Source organism: Cinclus cinclus, chromosome 14, assembly GCF_963662255.1.
Source record: "Cinclus cinclus chromosome 14, bCinCin1.1, whole genome shotgun sequence".
NCBI classification, from domain to species: domain Eukaryota; kingdom Metazoa; phylum Chordata; class Aves; order Passeriformes; family Cinclidae; genus Cinclus; species Cinclus cinclus.
The window spans coordinates 827,892-839,980 of record NC_085059.1 but is presented as its reverse complement, the minus strand read 5'-3'; the positions used below and the strand labels follow the sequence as shown (position 1 = coordinate 839,980).

General features: G+C 40.5%; 1 protein-coding gene across 2 annotated transcripts in view; it reads right to left on the bottom strand.

Annotated features, from left to right (window-relative positions):
* Nucleotides 1-12,089, bottom strand: part of KCNIP1 (potassium voltage-gated channel interacting protein 1) — a 213,641-nt gene that overhangs the window by 149,787 nt on the left and 51,765 nt on the right. The gene's annotated exons all lie outside the window — the stretch shown is intronic.

Here is a 12,089-nt window from a genome sequence, read left to right as displayed (position 1 = left end):
GGCTGTGTGCTCCTGCTAATTAAGAGTCTGGCAGAAAGGTAGGAAGCAGCAATCTCCAACAGTCTTCTCGAGCAGAAAAGAGTCAGAGGAAAATTACTAAGTGCAAAGGGGGGAAACAGAAAATTTCACCACAATCCTTTTCCTGCATATCTTTTCTCAAATACCAGAAAAACATGCAAGACAATTAACTTATTTTTCTGCCAAGTCTGTATGTGCACATCCTTTTCAAGGATATTAAAACAGGAATCTGTTGAAGCAAACCTCTACTAATATAGAGTGACTAGGAAGAGGTAGAGCAAGTCCCAGCACTTTTCTCAGTTCTGCCATATTTTAAAAAAATCAGCTAGACATCTGGTTATGTTTCCTCAGAAGGTGAAATAGCAAGTGCTTAGGTACAGAAGGAGTTAAATACACTGAGGCAGGTTTCAGAACCCAAAATAATTTGCTTCTTGCACATGGTGACTGAGATTAGAGCAGCATCTGTACAAATACTGCATTTTTTTCAGAAGAAATTCACCACAAAACAAACCACTCTGTCTCAACAAGTTTCCTCAGCTTTCCTCACCTTTTGCAGAAGGTTCCCTCAGATGCAGATCCCAGCTCCCCAGGTGCTGGTGTCCCTGCCTTACTTACTGGTTACCTGCTGCCAGCATCTGTCTTTGCATGCAGAGCTACATTTACATCCTTCATGTATACCAACAAAGAGCTTCCCCTTAATTTCTAGCTGCAGAAGGCATTGCACAAAATAATTTATTTTTTCTTTTTTTATGGTTCAGAACACAATTTGAACTTTTTGTGAGAAATGCCTGGGGGAAGGTACCATTACCAATACCCAAGCCCTGAAATGAAACACATCAGTTTGCAGGGAATTGCCCAAGACTGGAGGCACACAGGGGCCTTTGTCATAGTGGAAGGAGCCTGCCCTGGTTCATGCAGCATTCCCTGTCTTCCATCCAGCCCCACATATGAGGTCCCACTGTCCCTGCTTCTCCATCCATTCAGTTCCAGACAGGGATGCCTCAGACTATGTTGATCTGTACCAGGCATTGAATAGCTGTATAAGACTCTTAAGCTTTCTTAAAATTCAAATATTTATATTTATTTTATTAATGTTTTATTTACATTTACAGAACAAAATATTACAGACATGTGGAAAAATCACTGTTTTTGGGACTTGTGCATTCAACAAAAGCTGGAGGGTGACACTGGCTGTAGCCAGTCTCCAAGATATCAAAACTGGAATCTTCAACCTAGGCAAATTGTCGCTAGCAGAAATCAAGTGTTGCCAAGGTGTAATGCCCCAAACAACTGGCTTGATGAGGTTTTTAAAGGGTCATTCATACGCACTGAGTTAGACACAGAAGTGCTGACAAGATACTCTCAAGAAACCAAAACAAGAGAAAGATCTTCGCTGGCAACTTCAGAAAATTGAGTAACTTTGGCAAAAGGCTTATTGCAACATTCAGTTAACACAAAACACTTCTCAAAGAATTAACTGGACCCATTCAACATAGCAAACTTTAAGCCTGTTTGATTCTAAATTACTCAAATTCCAGGAAGAGGGAATTAGGAGAAAGAGAAGAAGACAGAAGAGGTACAGAAAAAGACATGTATAGCTACCAACTTCTGGGTTCCAGTGGTGTTCCAATAGAAATTCCAAGAGGAGGTAGGGTCAAAACATATCAGTGCCTCATGCCCTGTGGCCTTAAGATACCCCTGGGCCCTTCCTCCAAGTGGGGCATCTGATCATTTGGTCCCCCACGAGCTGTGCCAGGGGCTCCAGGGGTTGGGTGTTGGGCATTGTGTCCTGTGTGCCACTGACTGACAGCCACGGCCAGGGTGGCGTGCACGGGGCACTGCCTGACCTGCCCCTGCACCCACTCACGTGTATCCCAAAACGTCTGGAGACATCACTCTTCCCAGTCTCTCACAAGGCCACCAGTCACCCTTTTCCTCAAGTGCCCCATCTACACATCTTTTAAACATCTCCAGGCATGGTGACTCTCCCACTACCCTGGGTAGCCCATGCCAGTACTTGACCATCCTTTTGGTGAAGGGATTTTCCTTAATACCCAACCTACAGCTCCCCTTGAGGCCGGTTCCTCATGTTCTAGCTCTGGTTACTTGGAAGAGGAGACAAACCCCAGCAGCCTACAAATGCCTTACATCAAAAAGTATCTTGAAAGTAGCTGGCTTCAGGATTCCTTTTGACATCAGCTGGATCTCAGCCATGCAAAAGGACCTCAGTCTGGCAGTGACATATATCAGGCTGTCCATATGGTGAGATAGCCAAGAAGGAAGTAATTTGGGAAGACAAAATTGCACCCCTGATACTGCACTGTTGCTTACTTGAAGCAGCATGGCATATGAAGGCAGAGAGCAAATGTAAAAATTCTGTTTTCTCTGAAACTTGAAAAAAATAAAAGATCTGTCTTGGCTGAAAATCAGTATTTACAGGTCCCTAAGAAATCGTGTAAGCAATCACACATTTTTATTTGTATGACTCAAATATATAAGAATGCGGACAAGAGGAGGGACCATGCCTATGCCTAGGCAGATGAGCACAGAACTGCAAATCCCCAGCTCAAAAAGCAAACAATTTCTTTCACAGCTGAAAACCAAGACCTCAGAAGAACAGCAGCATTGTAAGCACTAAAAAACTGGAGTACTTGCCACAGCAGGCAGGAATTCTCTTTTCTCAAAAGATGATCATTCAAATGTATCTACCTAGGAGAGAACACTAAGACGTAACAAGTACTGGTGGACATTCTTTATCTGAGGAGGTGAATATTTTTCAGAGTATTTCCTTTAGAGATAAGAAGCTTCCTAAGCTCTGGCTGTGATGGTGAAAATGCACAGCTGTAGCTATGTGGGTACCCAAGTCAACATCCTGGGTAAGAGATGCTAAAAGAGGTCCAAAAGTACATCAGGGATGTACTGATGCTCTGGCTGTAAACCTGCCTGCAGTAAACTCAGAGCTTTGTTTCAACACAAAAGTGCACCTCAATACATTAGCATCAGCATAGCAGATGGCCTGAGACTATTCTGATTTGTTGTTATGGTAAATTGAACTACACTACATCTGTGCAGGATGGAGTAGACTTCGCTGCAGAGTGGACATAAACAAGTTCAGATACTCAGGCACCTGCCCTGAATATCCAACCAAAACCAGATTGTACCTGATACCTCGCTATAGCTACAGCAATTCCACACAAAAGCAAGCTTTGGAAGGGCAGTTGTTTATCAGTATCTAAGCAAACAACCATGGGTAATTCCACCATCCCTATGGAAACCACAAGGTCTGTGACACTTCTGCCAGCAGCCAGTACACTAAAATCATTCATCAAGATAAAACAGACTAAATTTCAGCATAAATCTCACCATTATAGCATGCATATACAAGTGAGGTAAATTAAGTGGGACTGGGGATGACTGAAAAGGTAGCACAGTGGTGTGATCTACAAACTGAACATCCTTCCCATAAGAACGGCAGAACAAAATCAGGTTTGTTCTACACCATGTTTCACAAAAAGAAATAATTTCAGGCAGCTCCCAAGCTGTTAAAATCACTGACATTTCCAATAAATGTTTTCAGGACTTATGAAATCCTGAAATCTTAATGGCAGCCAAATCCAACCTTCCTCCAACTCAAGGAAAACAGCACTATTTTTGGTAAAAAAAATAAATACATAATTAGAAAAAAACCCTGTTTCTTATGCCAATTTTGATCTAGATTCAACTGCATTCCTACATGGCAGAACTATGTAGAGCTACAATGAGATGATGTGAAAAATGCAGTGTTAAGACACTCAAAAACCTTGACAAATATGGAGACTTCTGCATTTTGCAGAGAATCACCTCTTTTGGGGAATAACTGCAGCATCTCTGTAATATGAGTCTCTAAGCAGTAACAGGGAGTATTTCCATCTGTAACTCCATTTTTGTTTGAGAATCCACATTAAAGTCATAGCAGATGAAGAATGCTTTCAATAAAAGGGATATATGCTATTCCTCTTGTGCTAGCTGTCAGATTACTGAATTACTACTGCTACAATTATATAACAACTTTTATCTTGCTGCTGAAGTGCTCCCCATATCACATTGTGGCAGATATTTTCAAATTCTGTTCAATACACCAAAAAATGAGCATATTCTCTACTTTTTGGGCACAATTTTTTAAACTTTACTTAAATATACATTACTGGGAACAAAGTTATTTCCTGATCCTCCTGATTATTTTTGTCCTTGCTGCCATTTACCTGAAGATTCAGATTCCAAGTTGAAATCTAGATTATGTTTTACCACACTTAAGATGCACCTAAACACACGTATTGCCATTACTCTAGGAAGTGGATAGAGATAAACACAGGTATACGTTCAGCTGCAGGCTCACCCCTCATAGGCAGAGCTCTGGTTCACAGCTCCACACAGTGAAGACAGGTGAGCTGTGACACACAGCTGTGTCTTCCCAGCACCCATGCAGGTGAAGTCAGCTCCTAGCCCAAAAGGCCAGAAGGAACTGCCTCCAGGTTCAAGTCAAAGTTTAGCCTGGCTAGCCAGTGGTCTAAACAATTAACAGATCCTAGAGGGACATCTTTCAGCCCTGAGCTGATACCAAAGAAGGGCTTGTGCCAGGGCTAAGCCTGACCTATGCTGGAATTCTCCACTTGAAATAAAAGCCAAGTTGAAAGGGGCTTTGCCACTCATCTCTGATTCACAAGTCAGCTTCATGGGATAGATGCTATAAAGCTACAACTTGATTCATTTTGCAGCAGTAGGAAAAAATAAAATGAAAAGCATTGCCAATAATTTCATTTATTTTTACCTTGGAAAATACACAGATCTTTCTGTCAGTAAATCCATGCTGCTTAGAGAACTGATCCACTCTTAATCAACAACACCAGGACTTTTGTTTTGGTTGTTACAGACCCATTCAAAAGCGATTTTGTTGTTTCTTTTTTGCCTGTGACAGGAAGGTACGCAAAATAATTGTAATAAATATTTGTAATAAAGCTGTGCCTAGCATTTTAACTACAGCATTCAACAACCTTGTTTATGCAAATTGATACTTAATATATTAACAAGGCATGGATTAACACAAGCATGAAAATAGTGGTCCAGACAGCAGCAAAGGAGAACACTGGCAGCATATACATTTGAAATTGTTGCATCAGTATACCCAATCCAACATTAGTAACATTCTTAAAGAAATGTGATATATAAAATATGTCATGCCACAGATAAACCTGAGAAGTCACTTGCTGCTTTGGTGACAAGCAACAGATCTCTCCACTGGATGACTAAATGAAGTTACAGAGATTATCATGGCCTACAAGAATAGAGGACTAACTACTGCTGAGAAAAGCTGTTTTCCACAAAGAGCTTGCATGCCCTGACTCCGCAAGATGCTCAACACAGTTCAGAAGCTGGGAATGGAAGAGATCCAGCTCTAGAAAACAAACTCCATAAGCAAGCAAAATATTACAAGCAGCAAACTTGAAACAATTTTAGATAAATTCTATTTGTGGATAAATACTCTGTATTTCACATGCACCAATACCAAATCTTTCCTCCTTCACTTAATCAGCATCCAAATGTCTGACGCTAGCTTTATTTTAGGCTTAATCTAGAGGAGGAGGTCTAATGCTGCCTCAAGTCTATATTGCCAATGTTCACTGTGACTCAGTTGCACCCTGTGTCCAAGCTCAGACAGCAGTGAAAACTGGAATTCCACAGGTCCCAAAGCAGTTGAAGGAAGGAACACTGGGCTGAGCTGTAGAGCATCACATGGGATGACGAGCAAGATAAATAATACAACGGAGAGATTTTACTACAGCCAGGCTTTGCCTTAAGTCTCACTATCAGCTCTGCCTACAAATGCAAAAACACATGAAGCACTGAACTAGGGTACAGAGGGTGAGCACATACACAAAGAAAAATATCTTACTTTTTTCCTGAATTATTTGTTCCTTGGCCCACTTAAAGTTAATAAAGCATCACTTCACCACAGTTGTCTTCCTGGAGCACTGGGAGGCATCACAGACTCATTACATTTTGACTGCTCTTGAGTGTGCAAAATTTCATTCAGCATTTCCTCTCTTCCTTATGGCAGGTTTCTCTCAAGGTGGTATCTGACCTCCACCTTGCTAGGTGAACAAGAGCACTGAGGCTGAGAACTCATCAAATCTGAGAAATGTCTGCTGCTTTCGTCAATAAATTGCTTCTTGAAGTCCTGCTGAATTTTTCAGTGACCTCTTGTTCCGTCGGTGCCTGAAAAAACTCAAGCTTTTAAACTTTTTCTTCAGTATTTTATCCCTTCAACTTTGCTTTGCAGCTTTCTCCTAACACTGCACTCAGCCTTGCTTTTTGATCTTCTGATTCTTTTTGTAATTGCATCTGATAAGCCTTCACTCACCCAAACCTTCCCAAAGGTCTTTTGGGAGGCTGAATTTGAAGGATTTCCAGCAGAAATATCACTTTCCATTGAATAAGGTCTTGACCAACAGTAAAGCTGCAACAGCCCATATTTTCCAGCCTGACTGCGTATGCAATTAAACGTTCACTCTCACTTTCTGTTTAATGATGGTGACTCCAAAGAATTCAAAGACATATTTTGGTTCTAATATCTTCTAATTGATTCCCTTGGGAGGTAGAAAGACTTGAACTAGATGTTCTATCACAGCCTCACCACTATTTTAAGGTAGATAATATGCAGCTTCAGATGTACCACAGTTGTTCACTCACTATAATTAATACTGCTTTTTCATTTTTTATGCCATTAATATAAAACTTTCTCACAGCCTAGTTAAGTGTTGTGGCCTTTATTTAGGTTATCACTGATGAGTTATTAAAAAAAAAAACACTTCTACAGCAGACCAACATAACTTGTCTTTCTTATAGCATTAGAACTTACTGCTGAATTCCAAAGTACCTGTATATTATGATTGAAAGGCCTTTCCAGGTCCAGGATTGCTGGGATTAGCACATCCAATAGAACAATGTTGCTACTGCACAAGGGCTGTTAACACATCTTATATGCTTTTAAAGTTGTAACTTGCTTTCTCTCCAACTTGCTTTTCAGTAAAGCAGCCCTCTCTTGGGTTACTACTCATATCACTTACCCAGCCCTAGCTGAAAGCCTGAACCAGCAAATCACAGACATGACCTTGCTTTCTTTGCTGCACAAATGACAACAACAAATCCAGCCACGTTTACAGAAACCAAGCTCACATTTATCACTTTGCTAATCTGTCAAAGTAAGAAATACTTCATCTAACCTCACAATACTGTTCTGGTGGACTAAACGGGTTGTCTCTTCTATGCTTTTGTCTTTATGGCATCAACTTTCGGCCAGGTAACAACCCCTCCAGCTTATGAAATATTAACAGATGTAAAAAAATAGTTCAGCTTCCTGGAGACCCAGCTCTACCAGAATTTCAGGTGAGGGGGATGGAGCAGCAATCATCAGAAGCACACAGCCAGCAGGACCTTGACTTTATCTGACCTACGAATCATGCTCTACTTCAGCTCCTATTGAGGTGGGATAGTTGGGACTCTGGACAACAGTTTGCTTTTAACCTTTTAATCTATTTTCAGAGGGTAAAGACAGGCCCAAGATCTACCACTTCCATAGTAAAATGCCTACTACAAGGGAGACAGGAGCAGCCACTGCATATGTTGAATGCTGATAGAAACCCTTGTACTGGTTAAGGACACAACACAAACACGCACACTAGGACTGTATCGGCCAGCCTTCCCAGGGTTGTTGGATCCCACTGGCATCTTCTCAGGCATAATTAGGCAGCTAGCGGCCTAGACCTGCATTTTCAACTGATCCATCATGAACCCAATATTCACCAAGAGTCTTGGTTCTAGAATCCAGTTGAAAGTTCCTGAAGAACAAATCTGAAGGCATTCACTCATATGAAACAGTATTTCAGCCTAGCAGAAGCCGAGGCATAACAAAACCTAATACTGGTGCAATACAGCTCTGGCACATTATCAACCTCCAAAATAAAGAAAGTTGCATATCCATCCATCACTGAATTATCCCTTAATAAAAACACCCAAAGCATCAGAACTATGGAAAATTCTCTCTCCTCAAGTAACTGCTAACAGATCATCTTCAGGGCTTGCAAAACAAGGTAGAAGCAAACCACAAAGCCAACAGAGTAAAACTAACTAATCACACCTCAGAGCAAAGCCTAAGCAAAAAAATCTGGAAATTCAGCAGTTCTGAGAATGCCAGTAGCCAAAAAAAAAATAAATAAAAAAGCAGGCAATGCAAATTTTATCCTGTATTTACATTAGAAACTTTGGACAATACAATTAGCTTGAGTGTAAGGTATACTTTTGTAGGTGAGATATCAACAGAAACCATCTCACAGTCTTAGATGAGGACTCTAAAATGTGCTATGTTCTTCCTTGCTGGAGTTACTGGTTCTCATTCTCCTCAGAAGAGCAGAATTCATCAGCAAAACATACCAATTTGTCCCAGCTAACAGTGTGGCATTTCTCAAAGTCAGTCATATTTGCAAACAGTTTGTGAATTTAGCTAGCATTAAAAAAAATTTCACCTGAGATACCACAAAATATTGCTAATGTCCTGTTAACAAATATCCTGACACAGTTGCTTTATTTCTTAAATTTAGTCCATGCTGGTACAAGGTTAAGTGCTGTGCATGTACAGAAACAGTGGAACAGCACAGGATATTGCTGATATATTTATCACAGAATAACTCCCGATAGAAATCAAAACACTTTGGAACCAGAATGACAATGTCAGAAGCTACAGCATTTTTGATATGGTAACCCAGCATAAAATTCAGGAGAACTCACACTGCTTAGACTCCAGCCTAGCTGCAAACTGTAGCCACAGCTCTGCTAAAGGTATTTCTGTCCATCCCTTCACCCCAGATTCCCCTCTCCTTTCTGGCCGTGGGCATTCCTGCAGCAAGGCTCTGCACAGCACTGCCCAGCTGCAGTTGTCTAACATGAGTGAACTGCATGAGGACGGCCTTGGGCCCCAGTACAGCTGGAATATAATTTTTGTGCACTTACTTCTGTGTAATTACCAAAACATCAGCTCAAAATTGCGTGGCAGAATTTTAATTCATTTTTAGTTCTGTGGAAGATGACTGTGGCTTTTTAAAAGTTCGCTTGATATCAAAACAGCCTAGAAAGATCAAATGCAATTAAAATCTTCTTGTGGTTATTAGAAGTTTAATCACCAGCAGCCAGTGAAGGAAGCTGCAAATAACACCTTCACTGCCAGCAGAAAAACAACTCAGCTGCTTCTGGCATATAGAGCTGGCAGCTGGCCCCAGGTTTGATAATGTTTGTACTTTAACAAGTACTTTACAAGTTAATTGTTATGTCTATAAGCACGTGGAGGTATCACCAGCTGCCCAGAAGTAGACCATAAAGCACAAGAAACAAAGTACGTTTAACTTCTAACATTTATTTGTGTATTTCCGGAGAATTCTTCAGGTGTTTGTGCTCAAAACAAAGTTTTCAACTTGCATAGAAAGTACCATTCCAGACAGGGGTTTGCAACGAGCCAGCAACAGACTTACACGTTACACGAGCATGACATCTCTCTCTAGTTCCTCTTTCATAATAAAGATTGAAGGGTGACTGCATGGGCCTCATTATTGTTTTCAAATTATGTAGGAACATCTCCAGTAAAGTAGTAACTCAAAGACAGAAATCAAACATTTGTTATGCTTTACCCATTCGTAAAAAGAAAGGAAAACACAACCAGTCACTGCACCACGTAATCTTCAGTAGACAAAAAACAAGCTCCAGAGGCAGTACATGAATGAAGCACATCAGGCTGCATTACCCAACCACTGTAAAATAGAGGTTTCATTTCCCCCTCCAGCCATGATTTTTAAGTGAGCTTGCAGAGCTAAGTACTGCCTTGCTGTGTCAGATAATGACCTGTTAAGAAAAGTGTATTTTCAGGAACAGCTCCCAGAATTAGTGGCTTTATCATGGTTGTAACACATAGAAATAGAGAACTTAAACTGCAGTGAGACACCCAGTGACAGCATTCCTATCTCCAAGCTTTCTTTTCTCTCTTCAGTGTTACATGTGATAACCTTCCTTCAGAAATTCTTTTTTCCTAGAATGAAACAGTTAGTAGATATTCCTCTTGTTTTTTTCTCAGGGTCACTGATAACTTAAATTTCTCTCTCTTCAGTAGAGTTCCAATGCCTTCCAATCCAATACTGCCTGCAAATTTCATTAATGTCCTGTATAACACATCTTCCCAACCAGCAATCAGAAATCTTGCAATTGATTCTGGCAGGTCTCCCTCTGCCACCTCATCTTCCCATGTCACTGAGCTCCCTTTTTGTCCTATCTTTCAGCCAGCCAGTCACACTGCCATGGTCCTGCTCTAGGCCAACTGTGACTTGGGATGGAAATCCAAATGAGGAAATATCATCTGAATTATTACAATCTAAATCTATCACATTAGATGCATTCTCTTAATTCACAGAAGCATTCACAATAATAATTGAGTAAAAGTAAATTGGTCAAGATTAGTTATAGATAAAACCTTGAGACAGAGCACTGGAGAGACTGTTAAAGTTGTGTCTGAAGAAAGGAATTTTTTTTTATATGCAGTGCAATCCAGCGAAACTACTTCAACAGCAACTGCATTATCAGCTATGCCAGTCTAATTATCATTTAAGAATAAAGAAATAAGAGGGAGACAAATGTTGTTAGTCAGACCACTATGTGGAAATTCAGGGTGGATCTGGGGAAATTATTCCTCTGGTTCAAGCAGTGAGCAAGCTCCCAATTCATTACTAGCACATAAATCTTGAAACCCATTACTGTACATAAACCTTCATTATCTAGAAAAATCGCTGTTTGATCCTGAGCACCCCATTTAACTTCTGCAGGGCTCACTTGCATCCCAGCTGTTTTGCATGTCACAGATGGTGATGATGGAGCACCAAGCACCATTTCTGCTGGCAACATGCAGCCACAGGTGTGTGACCTGAATTGCACTGGTGGCAGAGCACAGCCCAGAGGTGATGGCCAGCAGCCAGGTGGCCCCAGGGAGCCTGTCAGCTCCCACAGTCTCCTTCAAGAGTGGGCTTCACCTATTCTCGTGATGCTGCAGTTGATTTCCAACAAATGCACCATGGCCACAAGTGTTAAGATACTTACAGCAGTTCCTTATTTCACAAACAACCTAAATTGGTTAACAGAAAATCTCCAGAACATGGGAATTCCCATATGATCTCAAATCACCAAAGCAGCACTATTGTGAGGCTCCAAGCTCAAAGACACTGCAAAGGGAAACTAACTTTTGGTCCATACAGAAACCCTTACTAACGCTGAGCGCCTTCAAATCCTGAATTGCCCTATTGCACAACAAACATTTAATGAATGTTATTTTACAATTCCCTGCTTATTTTGAGCTCTTTAAAAAGCACATCTTGATCTAATATGTTCTGTTTTCACTTAGAGCTAGCACTTTAGGGAAATGTTGGACATGCTGAATAGCAAACATCAAGTGATATCTAAAGATAAGCAGTATCCACACTGTCAAAATATACTTAAAAATACCTTTGCATCAATTTCCACAAAAGCTTGACTTAGGTTTTGAATTGCATCAGAATGCATCCTACACTGGAATAAGCAAAGTCTTAAAATCATCAGAATTCAGGGAAGACATAAGCCAGCTGCTCATATTAATCAGTTATGACCTAACTTGGATGTAATCCAGGGTTCTATTATTTACTACTGACATATGCTTAATTTTTCTTAATGTTTCTGCCTGATTTGTAAGTACTCTATCAAGTATATTGAACACAAGCCATTACATTTATTTTTACTGAATTACACTGTCTTATTTAAGAATCCTATTTGGATTAATACAAGGAAATCTACTGCCTTGCAGCTCTGAAAAGTTTATGGGAAATAACTAGATATAAAAACAACTTCTTTGAAGTGCAGTATTTGCATAGAGATAGCTTGAGCAGTGCCTGTTGGGCAAGCTTCACATTTCACTGCCATAAGATACCAGAGGTGATTATTAATAGCCCCTCAAAGACCCTTAGTTACTAGAA